We start from the raw sequence: 15606 nt of genomic DNA, 5'->3' as shown, positions 1-15606 counted from the left end.
CCTCCCGACTCCCCCTAGAGCGTGCTCCAAGACCCTGGCAGTGTAAACTGTGGTACAGGTGGAGGACGGGCTCTCTGATGCAGTATGAGGAGTGGTATGACAATGGCCTGTCCCTGAAAGAATGTGCCTGTTGTGATCATGGCAGGAGAACTTAGGACTCTGAAGAGGACGTGCACAGTGCCCCAACACCAGGCCATATTTCATAGCCATGTTCAAACAGCTCCTGAATTAAACGAAAAGGCTTGGAAGAGGTCTAAGTTCAGAATTTGAAGTCGGTTGGCCCCGGGGAACAGGTCTTGAGCTGGTTCTCCCAAACCATTCCTTCATTGACCTGTTGGCTCCCGTCTCTGGATGCTCATGTGGTCCGGTGGCCGTGCGCTTGGTGCTGAGATACTGAACGAGTACTCGCCCTCCCCTCCCCTCGCCCAAATAAAGGTGACAGTAAATGAGCGTCTTTCCTCCTGAGCATCCTCCCATGGTACCCCCGTGTGTTCTCAAGCGTGATGACTTACGTCCCTAACCATTGTGTGCTCTATTGACACTAAAGAGAAATGCGTGTCTCTAAAACTGTGAAAAATCATATCAGGTTGTACTGTTTCATTTCAACCTTGACTTTGGCAGCCTTGGGCTGCTTGGAAACAATCAATGCCGGATGCAGCATGTTAATTGCAAGGGAGAAAGGAAGTGGCAGGTGTTTCCAACGCTGATGAGCTGCCAGGAAATTGCTGTTTTCTGTATTCTGGAGGCAAATGACGATTCAGCAATGTCTCTCTTCCCAGGGAGCAGATTTACAGGTTTTTATTTTCAAGCTGAAAATGGCAGCCTGCCCCACCCAGGTGGTTGATCAGAGAGCTACCTCAGCAGGGCCGAGGTGGCAGGGGGCGGCCAGCGCCACCACACAAGCAGAGAGGGCTGCAGCCATTGGCCGTGGTGAGCTCAGATGTTGGATTTTATTGTAATAAGCAGGTTCACGTACAGAGGGAAGTGTACAATTTCACCCACTGTTTAGCACGGAGCCTCACCGCTGCGTAGCTTGTCAAAGATTAATTTGCTCCGACAATTGGGAACTGCTCGTGTGGATTGAAATGTCCTGTATGTGCCTCGCTACAAATGCAGAGTGAAGCGAAAAATAAAAGGTTTTGCGTCTGAGGAATCAAAACATTTTCATGTGGACTTGCTCTGCTACCTCTGAGGGCAGCGACCATTTCTTTTCTTTCTTCTCAGAGAAAGGCTTTAGACAAAGCTTTGATTTCCGGTGGGGGTTCTGTGAATTAACATTGGATGCCTCATTCCCACTGGAGCACCTGGTAGGACTTACCTGCTCCACAAATTGGATGCAAGTGGAGGAGTAAAGAAAGCTCACCTCAGGTGTATTTTTCCCCTCCAACAAAGGAAGCTATTTTCTGGGCTGAAGAGGGGGGTGGGAGGTGTGGAATGGGGTAGGGGTGGTGGAGCCTGCTCTGGTCACAACCTTCTTTCAGGCTCTCACCTGGGGAAGCCTGCTTCATTCAATAAGAATAGCTGGCCTCCCCTTTTCAAGAACAACTGGGGGGCGTGTTTTTCCCTATCATACCCCAAGGACATGCAAATTTGTCAAATGTGAGCCTCTCACACAACAGAATCACCATTAAGTAATCAGTCTCAAAAATGCCCTATCACAGCAGTTCTCAACCTGTGGGTCGGGACCCCTTTGGGGGTTGAACGACCCTTTCACTGGGGTCGCCCGATTCACAACAGTAGCAAAATGACAGCGATGAAGTAGCAACGGAAATAGTTTTATGGTTTGGGGGACTCACCACCCCATGAGGAACTGTGAAAGGGTCGCAGCATGAGGAAGGTAGAGAACCATTGCTCTTTCATTTCACACTAGATCGGCCCCACTGTTTGAAAGCTTTTATCTGCTGATCAGACATTTGTAATGATTTATTTTACCATTTGATAGCAGTCAAAAATATGTCTGCTCGGCAGGTGCTGACATGAGCATGCAGGCAAGGGGCCCTGGGGAACACCTGGCCGCCTGCGTGGTCCTGCCATGCTTTGCAGCATTCCCTGGGGCTCCAGCTGGGGCTCATCTCTCCTGATCTCCAAGGCACAGACTCTCAGCCTTTTGATCACCCCTCAGCGGCAGCTCACCATGCCGAAAACCTCACGATATGAGTAGTAATTTCATGCTCTAGCCTTCTCCAAACTCATTTCTGGATCTAAGAGCAAAGTGCTACCATCCCAACCCCTCTGAGGAGCCTCTTGGACCCTACAATTAGCAACAGACCCAGAATTCAGCTCGCCTTCCGTGCCAGAGGCCCCCCAGTGAACTATCCCAGTGAATCCTGAAAGCCTTAAGAGAACATCTCCCCCATTTGCAGAGAAAACTGACACCCAAAGAGGTTGAGGAACTCACCCGAGGTAGTCCAGCTAAAATGTAATGAACTGGATCCCATGTTGGCCTCCAGGGCCCTGGTCCACCCTACTCTTGAGCCTCCCACTGGAACCCTGCCCCCACTGGCACCACATGTGTCCCCTGTCTTTCCCCTTCTCTTCTTAGATCGGTTCCTTATAACCATCCTTGCCCTCACATGCCAGTACTCATCGTTACCAAGATCAGAACCAAACTTGCCACTTTGGAGTCTGGTATTTTGAGTTTCTATACTGTATCTATAGATGAGGATAAGTGGAGGGAAATTAGGCTATGAAATTATGGAAACCTTATTAAACAAAAGTATCAAAATGTGAAGCTGTTTTTTCTTGATAGATCTGCCAGCTAGGTCTTAAGGTGGTATTTCTTGCTCTCTAACTCTTCCCCGCAAAGAATTCTGCACTTCAATTGACAGCACATCAAGTGGCGGTTTGGGTATCTGTGAGGGACACAAACCATGTTCCATTTAAATGTTTTTGAGGTTTGAGAACAAGAACGTCAGCAGGGATAAGGCCAGGCGGGTAGCGTGGGTGAGGAAAGGGTTCCTAATTCCTCATAGGACAGCCTTTGCCCTCCAGAAGAGCAAACAGCTGCATAGTGATGCGGAAACATTGCTGGGTGAAACTTTTGTCTTTTTCTCACCAGGGTCAGTCTCAGTTTTCTTAAAACTCTTTCTTACTAACCCCCAGGGATGGTTCTGTGTCCTCTAGGAAAATCTACCAAGATTACCCCTTTGCCATTCCAAAAGCAGTCACCATAACCCTCTGAATTTACCAAACTTGAATTAATGGGCCCAGCAGGTCCCCTTGGAAACCACTGTTTTGATTGGGTCCTTTTCCCGGAAGGCCCCCTAAGGGGACTAAGGATGGCTCCATGGATCACAGACACGCATGCCAACGTGTTTTGTTTGCATAAACCAGTGTGTGTGTCAATTGTAACCCCAGTAGCAATGCTTTGTGTGTACCCTCATACACACTCTGACGTGAAAATACGGATTCCAAACAGGAAAATTAACGAACCTCCCCCAGTTCGCGTCATAATCTTTCAATAAATGACACGCTAGGACAGTGGTTCTCAACCTGTGGGTCCCGACCCCTTCGGGGGTCGAATGACCCTTTCACAGGGGTCACCCGATTCACAACAGTAGCAAAATGACAGTGACGCAGTCGCAATGAACACAGTGTTATGGTGGGGAGTCACCACCACATGAGTTGCTGTGTGAAAGGGTCATGGCCTTTGGAAGGCGGAGAACCACTGCTCTAGGAAGATGAATCTTGTTGATCCAGAATACCCTTAAAACAGGGCCCCGGATCCCCTCCCAGGCGTTGTTTTTGCCCCAAATTGTGAAGCCCGGCACCACGTGCTCAACTCCCTAGTCCCAAGGGCAGGTACCAAGAATACAGGGTCACGAGGAGCACCTGTTCAGGGGACCAGCTGAGCGCAGTGGGTTTTGCAGGCCATCAGTTAGATGGACATGGTGCCTGCAACTAGGGACCCGAACCTAACAGGTGGGAGGCTGGCGCGGGACCACGCAGTGTTCTGGTCTATCGTACACAGGATCGTTACAGTCGGAAACAGCCCAATGGCAGCTAACCCAACAGCGACAACCGGGAGACTGCACCCCCGGGGGAGGGTTGCGTAGGGAACCACGGTAAGGGTACCTCGAAAATGGCACTCACGGTCTCATGCGAAGCCAAAACAAGTACGTGTAGCCGCGGCTGGGGCCAGGGAGCTCTGGTGGGGTAGTGGTCACACCTTGGGCTGCTAACCTCACTGTCTACAGTTCAAAACCCCCAGTCACTCCTCAGGAGAAAGGTGGGACACTCTACTCCCGTAAACAGCCTCAGGAACTCACAGTAATCCCACTGACGGACGCATGTCCCAGCTCTGATTCTGTCTCCGGCACTGCGTACTGGAGGACACAGAGGTCTTCATCTGTGAAATGGGGAGCATCCTTCCTCCCTCCCTCTCTCCCTCACAGGTTGCTTGCAAGAGGAGGTCTGCACGAACCTTTTCTCATCGGAATGGTGAGTCTCAAGCTATTCTAATTTCAATCGCAGGGGGAAAAAGGAACAGTGCTTCAAATTGCTCCAATAGTAAGACTGGGCCGTCCCCACGGAGAAGATGTAGGCAGTGAGCTAAACTAGGAAATGCGCTTCTCTGAGCAATGCCGCCTCTCTGCTCTCAGCTGGCTCTCCAGCCTGGGACCCTCTCTGTGAACGGGCTTCTGCTGACCAAATGCCCAGCCTCTTGGACACCTCTTTGGCTCACGGGAGTTTTCTTCGTGGTTCCAGGTTTTTTCCAGCTTCTGACAAAGACCACTGGCTTCCGAGTACTCCAAAGCGCTGGTGGGGCATATCTTTTCAAAACTTTCTTTGCAGGCGTGGCCTAAGCCCATCTAAAGATCAAATTTTAATGGCTGAAAGCAAGTGGGCTTGCAAGCTTTCTATTTTCACATTTCCCCAGAAAACAACCAAGTAAGCAGTGTGGCTTTATCTGGATCATACCCTTTAATGTTTCCAGAAGACACCATCTGACGCTAGTGATTTGGCTCCAGGTCTCTGTTAGATATACTACTTCTGATATTCCTCCGTAGAAGAACACTTCTGAAGGAGGGAGAGTTTCCATCATCTTTCTCAACAATGACGGGCATGGCCACGCTTGCTCATCCGGGCCACACAGTCTGCAGGTAGGGCGTGGAGGAAGGCGTCTGAACAACACAGATCTCACTGACCAAGGGATGGGGAGGGGAGAGGAAAATCCAGACTTCAGGCATCTCCTCAGTGGTCCTTGACGTGGCCCTTCCCTCCAACAGAAAGACAGAGGAGACCCAGGTCTTCTTCTAAAGTGGCTGCTCTTGACCCTTTGGAGGTTGCTCGTCCCTCGTGACTTCTCTCTGACTCTGTTGGTCAGTCAAGTAGGACCTGCTGATTCTGGGGTTTGGCCACTACATTTGGCCCTCAGCTATGAGGCTGAAAAGAGGAAATCCTTGACCAATCCTTACATTCATTACCAGACTCCTGGAGGGCATGTCTTCCGAGAACGCGGGATCAGTTGACTCCTAGTTGTTTCAGAGGCCATTGGAGTGGCCCCGTTATGGCTGAGCCCCTAAGATGCCAACCCTCAACCCACTCTCTTACAACCCACAGTTGAAGTCTTCTAGCTTTCTTCTGCTCTGATACATACAGCCTTGCCTGTCCATCAAGAGAAGACCTTGCTCCCCACCCAATCCACGTGGGCTGCCTTTGTACAGGCAAGAGGACTCCGGGGAGCTGGCAGCCCGGCCTTCTGAGGCCACTGCTAATATCCCAGAGTTCCCAATGCGGTGAGGTGTCTCACTGAAGACCTGCACTCCTCGGGTCTCTCCATCTTCCGTACATCCTTTCCTCCCAAGAACACACCTGACTTCCAGGGATGAACGTGGTCCCAGGAGGCTCTTTCCCTCCTCCTTGGATGCATATAAGGAACTCAGATGATTGGTCGGGATCCCGTACCTTAGTCAAACCCTCCTTGTGACCTTAGATAGTATTCACATTTGGGAAAGATGTTTTTCCTCAGTGAAAGCCTCTTTCAATTTGAGTTCTGAGTAAATTTGACTTGCAACGCTTCATTCACTGCTATCCTGGGTCTTTCACCGTAGAAACCATAGAAAACAGCAACGACTCACATGCACAAGGTACCTGTAACAGGACAGATCTGAAGGCACCCCTGGGGCGCCCTGGGTTATGCAATGGGCGGCGCCCCTCAAAGTCAGCAGTTTGAACTCACCAACTGCACCAAGGAGGAAAGAGGAGGCTATCTGCTCCTGTAAAGACGGACAACCTTGGGAACCCTATGGGAGTCATTCCATTCTATCCTCCGGGGCTACCTTGAGTTGGAATCGGCTGGATGGCAGTGAGGTCATAGGACCGATGGAGAGTTCAAGACAGAATTTCTGAATCTCCGTGACTACGGCTCACAGACTCCAATTTCCTCTCCAGGACCTTGGTCCTCACAGCCGGTCCTCTGCTACTCTTTCAGTGGTTCCGCTGAATCGACAGCCCGGGTCCCTGCCTTATCAAAGCCCAATACAAACTGTTCCTCGGACTGTTCCTCGGACAGCGCCCGCACCTGAAAACATTTCATTCGGCCGCCTCACTTCCCCAGGGAATGCTCTTGCTTCTGGGTGTTTTAGAAATGGCCTGTAGGGCATCATTAGTGTTTTTTATAGCTATTTATTTATAGTTGATATTCTTTTCTCTTGCCCTCTTCTCTCCCCTTCCCCCTCCCTTTTTATCATGCTTCCATCTGGGATCATTTTCCATCTACTCCATACTTTAGTACTTGTGGATGCTGTTGAGGGCCTGCTAGTAATCGTGCTTCTCAGTTGTGATTCTTTTTAGATGGAAAATGTCTTTGTTTTCTGTTTCCTAGCGTGAGACTTTTGAAGTCCCAAACCAAAGCATCACATGGTGCATGGCCTCCTCCCCTTTCCTCCAGCTCGGTGGCTCCTGGATGTGGCCCCTTGAGCCTGGTGACATTGGCAATGCCCTGCTTCACTTCTCAGTTCCTCGGCTGCCTCTTCAGAAACCGGTGGTTCACCCTAGGGACCAAGTGGTTCCAACTGGGGGTCCCCCCCCACACACACACTCCCCGCCGCTTCCCGGTGCTGTCAGTGAGGCTAGCTCTCCAGTGCACTCCACAGAGGCGTTCTGCGTTTTCTTCCTCTTTTCCAGCTGCCTTCTGTGGGTGGGTGGGCCTCTACGACGCAGTCTGACAGTGTGAGAAGACGCTTCCCATCTGCCTTTTTAGGAAGGTTGCTGGAAGCTGCCGTCTGACACCTTTGCCCGCATCCTATTGGCCAGAGTTTCGTCCTGTAACTAGGAAAGATTAGATTTATTCAGGGGGACCATATCCCAGCTAAGAATTGGGAATTCTAGTACTATGGACATTCAGGAGATGAGACTCCAGGGGTCCGATGTATTACTCAGGTTAGAGCGGATCCCCTGGGTTGTGCAAATGTCTGATGCGCTCAGTGGCTCACCAGAAGGTTGGGCGTGCATGTTCCCGTCCCAGTGCACACATCTTGGTGCACACACGTACTCATCTTCGCTGAAGATAAATGTAGAATCGGAAGAGTTGGTCTTAAGATAAATGTGACGTCAGCTTCACTAGCTCCTGCCCTGGCTTCATTCTGCAGATGGTGCAGAAGGAAGCCCAGCAAGGTCACTCAGCTACTGAGGAGCCAGGCTGGAAGCTGTGTGGCTTCTCTCCCAGTGCAGCACCATATCTGGGCCTAGTGGAAGGAGACCCGGATCTAGAGATGCAGTGGAGTTGCCCGGCGGCAGAGATTTAATGGGTGATATGTCTTGATAATCTAATCCTTGGGTAAGATGAGACCGGTCACCAGCGCTATTGAGTGGGGCCTCCATTGTAAATCCCAATTCAGACCAGAGGGTGCCCCCGCAGGTTCTTCTCCACATTTACTCAGAGGACCCGTGTGTATGTGTGTGTGTGTGTGTGTGTGTGTGTGTGTGTGTGTGTGTGTCTGTGACGAGACATGATTTAGATCCAGTCGAGTCCAGCAGCAGGCCGTGGGCAAGGCGCTTTCACATACATGATCTCAGTTACTCATCTGAACGAAAACAGATCTGCCGATCTGCAGAAGGATAATAAGAGCATCAATCATATCCAAAAAGAACATCTCAACGGCGAGTATTTTGGAACAGTACGCCTCAAATGTGGGATGGAGAAGGGCCAGTCCACCACAGACCCCTATTGTTGTAAAATAAATCAAAAAGCAAACTCCTAGAAAAATGAAAAGCCATTTAAGATGTAAGCACTGCATTTTTTAAAAAAGCATTTGATTAAAGGGCCATTACCTTGCATTGTCAAATCACTAGGACCATTTTTTAAACACTCTCAGTTTTTATACTTACATCCATCACACTTGTGGATCAACACTGATTGTCATATCATACTTCATGCAGTACCGACTTAAAATCCACTAGCCATTCCTCACTGGCCATCCAAGAAAGATATGGAATTATATTAGAGACAGAGACGTTTGAATACCAGGAAGTGATTCACCCTCATAGAAGTTATTATCTATAGGGAGAGGACGTAACTCTTACATTGTTCTCATCAACGAGACTTTACTATTACCCAAACTCTTGTCCCTGTTAAATAAAAGTTGCAAACTACTTTATCATTCTTTTCAAGAATGGCTCCCCTTCAAGGTCCTATTGTGATGAACACAACATACGTAAACCTTTCAATCAAAATAATAAAATAAATATCATCGCTGTTGAGTTGATTCCTGGACCTCTGGAGAAGAGCAGCCCCATGGGATTTCCAAGGCCCCCTGAATCATTGGTGGGTTCGAACTACAGGCTAGCAGTTAGCAGCTAAGCTGCTCGGCTACTGCACCAGCGGGCGTCCTCGGCTTTGAAGCAGATAGCATTCTGAAGACGGCTTTCTCTACAAGACCCTTTGGCACCCTCCCTCTGTTCTGTCCAACCCCCCAGCCTAGCATGCTAGCATCCTTAGCCAATCCTAGACCAACACCACCCCACTGAGAGCCCTGCCCTGCCATGAAGTCCAAAACCTCACAAACCCTTCCTTTTTGGCCTCCTCCGCTCCAAGATGCTGCTGAGCTGGGGCCGAGCGGTGCTTTTCTCAGTCAACGTGCACAACAAATTCAGCTTTGCCTTCATCGTGGCTTGTTTTGCTGCTGTTTCTCATCGGCATTTAACAGTCATGACTTTTGATTGGTTTTCAATTCCGCCTTGATCAGGTTTTCAGACTTCACACTCACTGCCATCGAGTCACGGCTGACTCATGACGATCCCCTGTGGGTTTCCAAAGATTCACAGGGGCAGGAGACTCACAGGGACGGTTCTGGGTTGTCTGTTCTGGCAGTTCCAACCCAGTTCTGCGTTGAAACGGACTTGATGGAATTGAGTGCTTGAGATCACATAGCTATTGCTCATCTATGTCTCCTGATTCCCTAGCAAGTGCTTCCATGGCTGAGGTCAAGATTTGGGCGACACCTTGCATGTATTGAATATGCCAAACAAGAATGATTTATGATCAACTGAAAACACAATTTGAGTTTGGCCTCTCACCATCTTTGGAACATGTGTTTGGGGGCGGTGGGGTGAGGGAGAAGCTGGGCCAGAAGGGGGCCTGTCTTCTTCTTCCCCGGCCTCTAGGTCAAAATTCTGTTGATCTCATCACTTTTCTATTAGGTAAGCACCCGTTAAGATATCACTTCCAATAAAAGGTGAAATCATGACTCCATGCTCTGCTGAGAACCTGTTGACCATCTTGTTTGTGGAATTTTTGTTCCAGTCGGGAATTGCAACCTGCCAGTTGTCTATTAGCCCCAGCAGAGGGGGTGGCTCATTAAAAGGCTTTAGGGACATCATCTGGGAAGGAGCTCAGCTGGCCCTCTGAGCACCGAGGGTGGAGGCTGGGAAGAGACTCAAGAGCCACGCGGCTGCTCGCCTTAGTTTTCCATCCCTCAGACCACATAGTTTCTCAAGCTTACTCCTTTCCTCCCTCCTTTCCCCCCTCCAACTTGTCCACTCACCCTTATTTTAAATCCCCACCACCATGGATGTGGGTTCCAACTCTGTAAAGTGTTACACGTACCTCCTCTTTCTGCCTGGGAGAAGCTGATGGGTTTGAATCACCGACCTTGCGGTTAGCAGTCCAATGTTTACTTGACAACTGCCATGATGGCTCCTCAATATATTCCATGAAGCAATTGCCCCTCCTCCATGGACTTTGCATCGTTTGATTGGCATATAATTTACATATTATATAAATCAGTGGTTTCAAATGCATCAAAAAGAGTTGTGCAGTCTTTACCAGGATCCACTGTGGAACATGTCCTTCCTGCTGGCATCCATGGCTGCTAGCATCTCCTGTTCCTTCAACTTCCCTTGTCGTAATCCAAAGGAACTCGTGATCTAGGTGCTGTCTCTATAGGGTTACCTATCCTGGACCTCACATGAGAACATCATGGAAGAAGAGAAAGAGGAAAAAGAATAATAATAAGAAGAGCAACAACAATGAAATAAAACACAGAACAATATAATTCCAAAAGAAAGTAAAAAGTAATGAAAATTAGGACAAGTTAAAAAGTGGATCAAAAAGGAAAACAAGTGGTAAGATATTAAAGTTGAACCAAACTGCATCTGCAGCCATCCACTTTCAAATCCACCCTGTCTGTGGACAAGATTGCTCACAGCCCTGTTCAATAGTCAAGGCCATTCAATAGAGACTTAATCCACGTGGGAACTCTGTAAATGGAGTTAGGGCTTTCTCTGTCACCCTTGGTCTTCTGCAAACTGGGTGTCAGAAGCAAAGCTCTAATCCTCCTCTGATCTTGGGTTTTACCATTTGAGATCCTTGGATTCCACAGGCTGTCTTGCTTCTTCCATGTGGATTGATCAGGGACCTCTTAGATGGCTGTTTGCTTAAGACAAGCTTTTTAGGCCCCAGAAGCTAGTCTTTCTGATAGCTGGTCACCATCTGATTTCTCTGCCACACTTTTCTCTAGCACACATATCTTTAATGATCATTTCTCAAGGGAAAATATCAAGCAGGGACACATCATAAGAACAAATTGTTCCTAGATTAGGGCTTACAGTTAAGTGGGAGTTTAAATTCATTTACATATATCTAATGTTTATATATATCCCTTGTTTACTTTAGAGGCAGCACTGTCAGGTTCTTGCAAAATAATATGAATAGCATACAGGGGATATTTGGTGATTCTATTAATAATATACTTAATCTAAAAAATGGCATAAAATTAAAAATATTATTGTACAAAATATTAAAATATGTATAAGCATAGAAGATTTTAAGAGACTAAAATACATGGAACATTCACTTACACGGGTCAAAAACTTAAGTGGCTGAACACTGCTTAAGAAACCAATGGAGACTTCAACCCGGTGCACCAAGACATGAATGCAACATACCTGCATGAAGCAGGAAACCAATAGAGAGGTCTGTGGGGCCGGGCCCAACCCCAACTACACGGACCTCCCCTGCTGTCTCCCCCCAGAAGAATTCACTTCAGAGGACAGCACTGAAGCTATAGCTCAGGGAGAGGGGCGCATCTGATCAGAGCACACAGGAGCAAACGAAGATGGAAGGTGAGAGTGGAGCACATCCTGGCCCACCAAGCCCTAAGGATGATATTCCTGCTCAGAGCAGCCAAAGCACAGAGAGGACCATAGAGCTGGCCCCACCATGAGACACAATGTCCCTCACTGACCCATAGCCCTACCGGGGACAACAAGGGATCTGAAATCAAGGGCAAAGAGGGTGTAGGATGCCCAGGAGGGCTTGATCAAGGGCAATGAAACCGAGAGGAATTACCGAAACCCGAATGAAGGTTGAACATGATAGTGGGACAAGAGGAAAGTAAAAGGAAACAGAGGAAAGAACTAGGAAGCAAAGGATATTTATAGAGGTCTAAATACATGTACATATGTAAATATGTTTATATAATAATGATAGGGAAATAGATCTATGCACATATATTAATATGTTAAGTATCAAGGTAGCAGATGGACATTGGACCTCTACTCAAGTACTTCTTGAATGCAAGAACACTTTGTTCTAATAACCTGGCATTCCACAATGCTCACCTTCTTGACACGATCGCTGAGGACAAAATGTGTTGCATAAGCAAATGTGAAGAAAGCTGATGGTGCCCAGCTATCAAAAGATACAGCGTCTGGGGTCTTAAAGGCTTGAAGATAAACAAGCAGCCATCTAACTGAGAAGCAACAAAGCCCACATGGAAGAAGCACATCAGCCTGTGTGATCATGAGGTGTTGATGGGGTCAGGCATCAAAGACTCAGAACAAAAAATAATATCAATGGGAATGAAGGGGAGTGTGGAGTGGAGACCCAAAGCCCATCTGTAGACAGTTGGACATCCCCATACAGAAGGGTCACAAGGAAGAGACAGAGCCAGTCAGGGTGCAGTATAGCACAGATGAAACATACAACATTTCTCTATTTCTTTAATGCTTTCTCCTCCCCACTAGCATGACCCCAATTCTACCTTACAAATCCGGCTAGACCAGAGCATGTGCATGAGTACAAATAAGAGCTCGAAACACAGGGAATCCAGGATAGATAAACCCCTCAGGACCAATAATGAGAGTAGCAATTCCAGGAGGGTAAGGGAAAGATGGGGGAAGAGAGGGGGAACCAATCACAATGATCTACATATAACCCCTTCCCAGGGGGACAGACAACAGAAAAGTGGGTGAAGGGAGACATCGGTCAGTGTACAACATGGAAAAAATCATAATTTGTAAGTTACCAAGGGCTCATGAGGAGGGAAAAAAATGAGAGCTGATACCAAGGGCTCAAGTAGAAAGAAAATGTTTTGAAAATGATGATGGCAACATATGTACAAATGTGCTTGACACAACGGATGGATGGATGAATGGATTGTGATAAGAGCTGTATGAGCCCCCAATAAAGTGAATAAAAAAATAAAATAAGAAACTAATGGGGTTAGACACCAGACAAAAATTTCTATAACATTCATTCACTAAGGCAAAATTATGCCTGCAGAACTAATATGTGTCACGTAAAACCTACACTAGTCTTAAGTTATTCTTGGGCACCCTGGAAAGCAAGATTTTGACCAGGGTCCATGACTTCAAAGTCCAGAACATTGGGATAGCGGTCATCTGCGTCCGCCCACCCCAAGGTGTTTCAGCTTCAAGTCCAATGGAGTATGTCAATCCCTTTAATAACAGCATTATAGGAGCATCTAGTAAGTTGGGGGAACACTTAAGTGGGACACTACTTGACCTTTCCCATTTCTTGCTAAATGAAAAAGTGAAGTAGGACCTCCTCTGAAGAAGTGTTTTCTTAAATGTGCAAATAAAAATCATCTAAACTCACTGCCATCAAGTTGATGCTGACTCATAGCAACCCTATAGGGCAGGTTAGAGCCACTCCTGTGGCTTCCGGAAATGGCAATTCTTTATGAGTGTAGAAAGCCCTGTCTCTGAAAATGTCCAAATAAGGGAGTGAAAAATAGTTCACAAGCAGTAGACAGCCACAGCACAACATTGCTTGGGAGACCAAGTTAAATGATTACATGACCTGAGAACAGATGCCAGGCTCTGTCGTCATAGTAGTGGTCTCATGTAATTTTTGTCCTCTTGCGATTGGTAGCTTTGCCCACATGCTGTTCTCCATGTCTATCCATGTTGTGAGGTGCCTTGTGGTTCCTTCAGTGCTTTTCAGAGCTGTCTGATATTCCACTGTGTGTCCGTACCAAAGTTTCTCTATCTACTAGGCTACTTTTGGGTTGCTTCCGACTTCTTGTTATTGTAAACAGTGCTGGAATTGAACATGGGCATGTCTATGTCTGCTTGTGATAAGGCTCTTACAGGGCATATCCCCTGCAGAAGTGTTGCTGAATCCAGTGGAATTTCTATTCCTGTTTGGTTGAGGGATCGCCAGATTGCTTTCCACGCTGGTTGAACAGTCCTCTTGATATGGCCTGATTCATCAGTCAAACGCGCAACCTGTCACAACGGTCTGCCTGCTTTTCTTCTTGATTGAGGCTGTTTGAGGAGGGTAAGCACAGTAGAGCATTTGTTTGTAAAATTTCCACTAAGTTCTTGAAACACGGAGGTCCGCATGACCTAAAAGCATCTGGTTTCCCTGTTGTTATTTGGGTAAAATAGCTCGGGATTGGGGGCAGCTGAGGGCAGGGAAGGTGGGTGGGTGGGGTAAGGGTGGATGGGGGTGGGTGGGGTGGGTGGGTAAGGAGTTTTACAGGAGCCCATGGTTAACCCTTCCCATGGATGTTTCCACCAACATTTGGGCCCTCTGGACAAGCCACATGAGCCCCGGTGACATGGTGGTTGTGTGTTGGGCTGTTACTGCAAGGTCGGCATATCGCTGGAAACCACTAGATGTTCCACAGAGGAAAGAAGAGGGTTTCTACTTCTGTAATAAAAGTAGTCGAGGAAACCCACAGGGGTAGTTCTGCCCTGTTCTAGAGGATTGCTATGAGTCCGCGTCGACTGGATAGCAGTTAGTTTGCTTTTTAATTTTTAATTAAAAGATCAATTTATTGGGGGCTCTTACAACTCTTATAACAATCTATACATCAGCAGTTCTCAACCTGTGGGTCTCGACTCCTTTGGGGGTCGAATGACCCTTTCACAGGAGTTGCCCAATTCATAACAGTAGCAAAATTACAGTTGTGAAATAGCAAGGAAAATCATTTTATGGTTTGGGGGGGGTCACCACAACATGAGGAACTGTAGTCAAGGTCGAGGCATTAGGAAGGTTGAGAACTTTGCCATACATCAATTGTATCAAACATATTTGTACATATGTTGCCATCATTCTTTCCTAGACATTTACTTTCTATTTGAGCCCTTGATCTCAGCTCCTCTTTTTTCCCTGCTCCCCCCACCCTCGTGACCCCTTGATTATTTTTATTTTCATCTTACACCAACCGCCATCTCCCTCCCCCCATGGTTCCTGTTGTTCGTCCTGGAGGAAGGGATTTTTTATTATTTTTGTTATAAAACTGGGTGACTTCTCAACTCTTGGAGGGAGCGGGAATGCGGAGGCCCGAGACAGGAAACCAAGTTGCGCCTGTGTGAGAAATTGCCGCAGCAGTTTGATATGTGCCCAGTTTGGTGGGGCCCGAGGCTCTAAGTTTTGGTTCAGTCACAAGTGTTTCTTTGTGGGTCTCGCTCACTCTTTGTCGGGCACAAGCTATGGGCCTAACTAAATCCAGGGCAGAGGGAGCGCCCAGAAGCGGGGCCAGAGACACGGGGCGAAAGAGCAGCACGTTGGTTCTGTTTTGCAAGTCAATCACGGAATCCTCCGGGCGGTGCGAGGATGGGTGCTGGGTGCAGGAGCGGCGGACACGGGGCTTGGAGGGTCACGTCCTCCGCCCCAGCAGGGTCACCCATCTATGAGCAGATCAGGCCGCAAGCCCTGCAAGGGGAAGAGTCGGGGCTTCCTCTGCGGCCCGAGCGCGCAGCTCCTTCCCGGGGCGGAGGGCGGCGCGAGGGAGGGAGAGAGGGACGGGAAAGGCGAGCGAGCTGCCCCGAATGCTTGGAATAATTCCGCTTCCGTTTGGAAAGCCGCAGCCTCAGTCCCGCCGCGTCCGCCCAGCGCCTGCTCCGCGACGC

General features: G+C 48.1%; 1 long non-coding RNA gene across 1 annotated transcript in view; it reads left to right on the top strand.

Annotated features, from left to right (window-relative positions):
• Nucleotides 1-14008: 14008 nt before the first annotated feature.
• LOC123521778 overlaps nucleotides 14009-15606 on the top strand; it is a 111474-nt gene continuing 109876 nt past the window's right edge. The window contains exon 1 of the long non-coding RNA XR_006680127.1: nucleotides 14009-14026. This is a non-coding gene — a long non-coding RNA (uncharacterized LOC123521778). The remainder of the gene's footprint in view (nucleotides 14027-15606) is intronic.

The sequence above is a fragment of the Echinops telfairi genome, unplaced genomic scaffold (assembly GCF_000313985.2).
Source record: "Echinops telfairi isolate 266 unplaced genomic scaffold, ASM31398v2 ScPeMD7_60;HRSCAF=208, whole genome shotgun sequence".
NCBI classification, from domain to species: Eukaryota; Metazoa; Chordata; class Mammalia; order Afrosoricida; family Tenrecidae; genus Echinops; species Echinops telfairi.
This window is presented reverse-complemented; position numbering and strand designations above follow the sequence as displayed.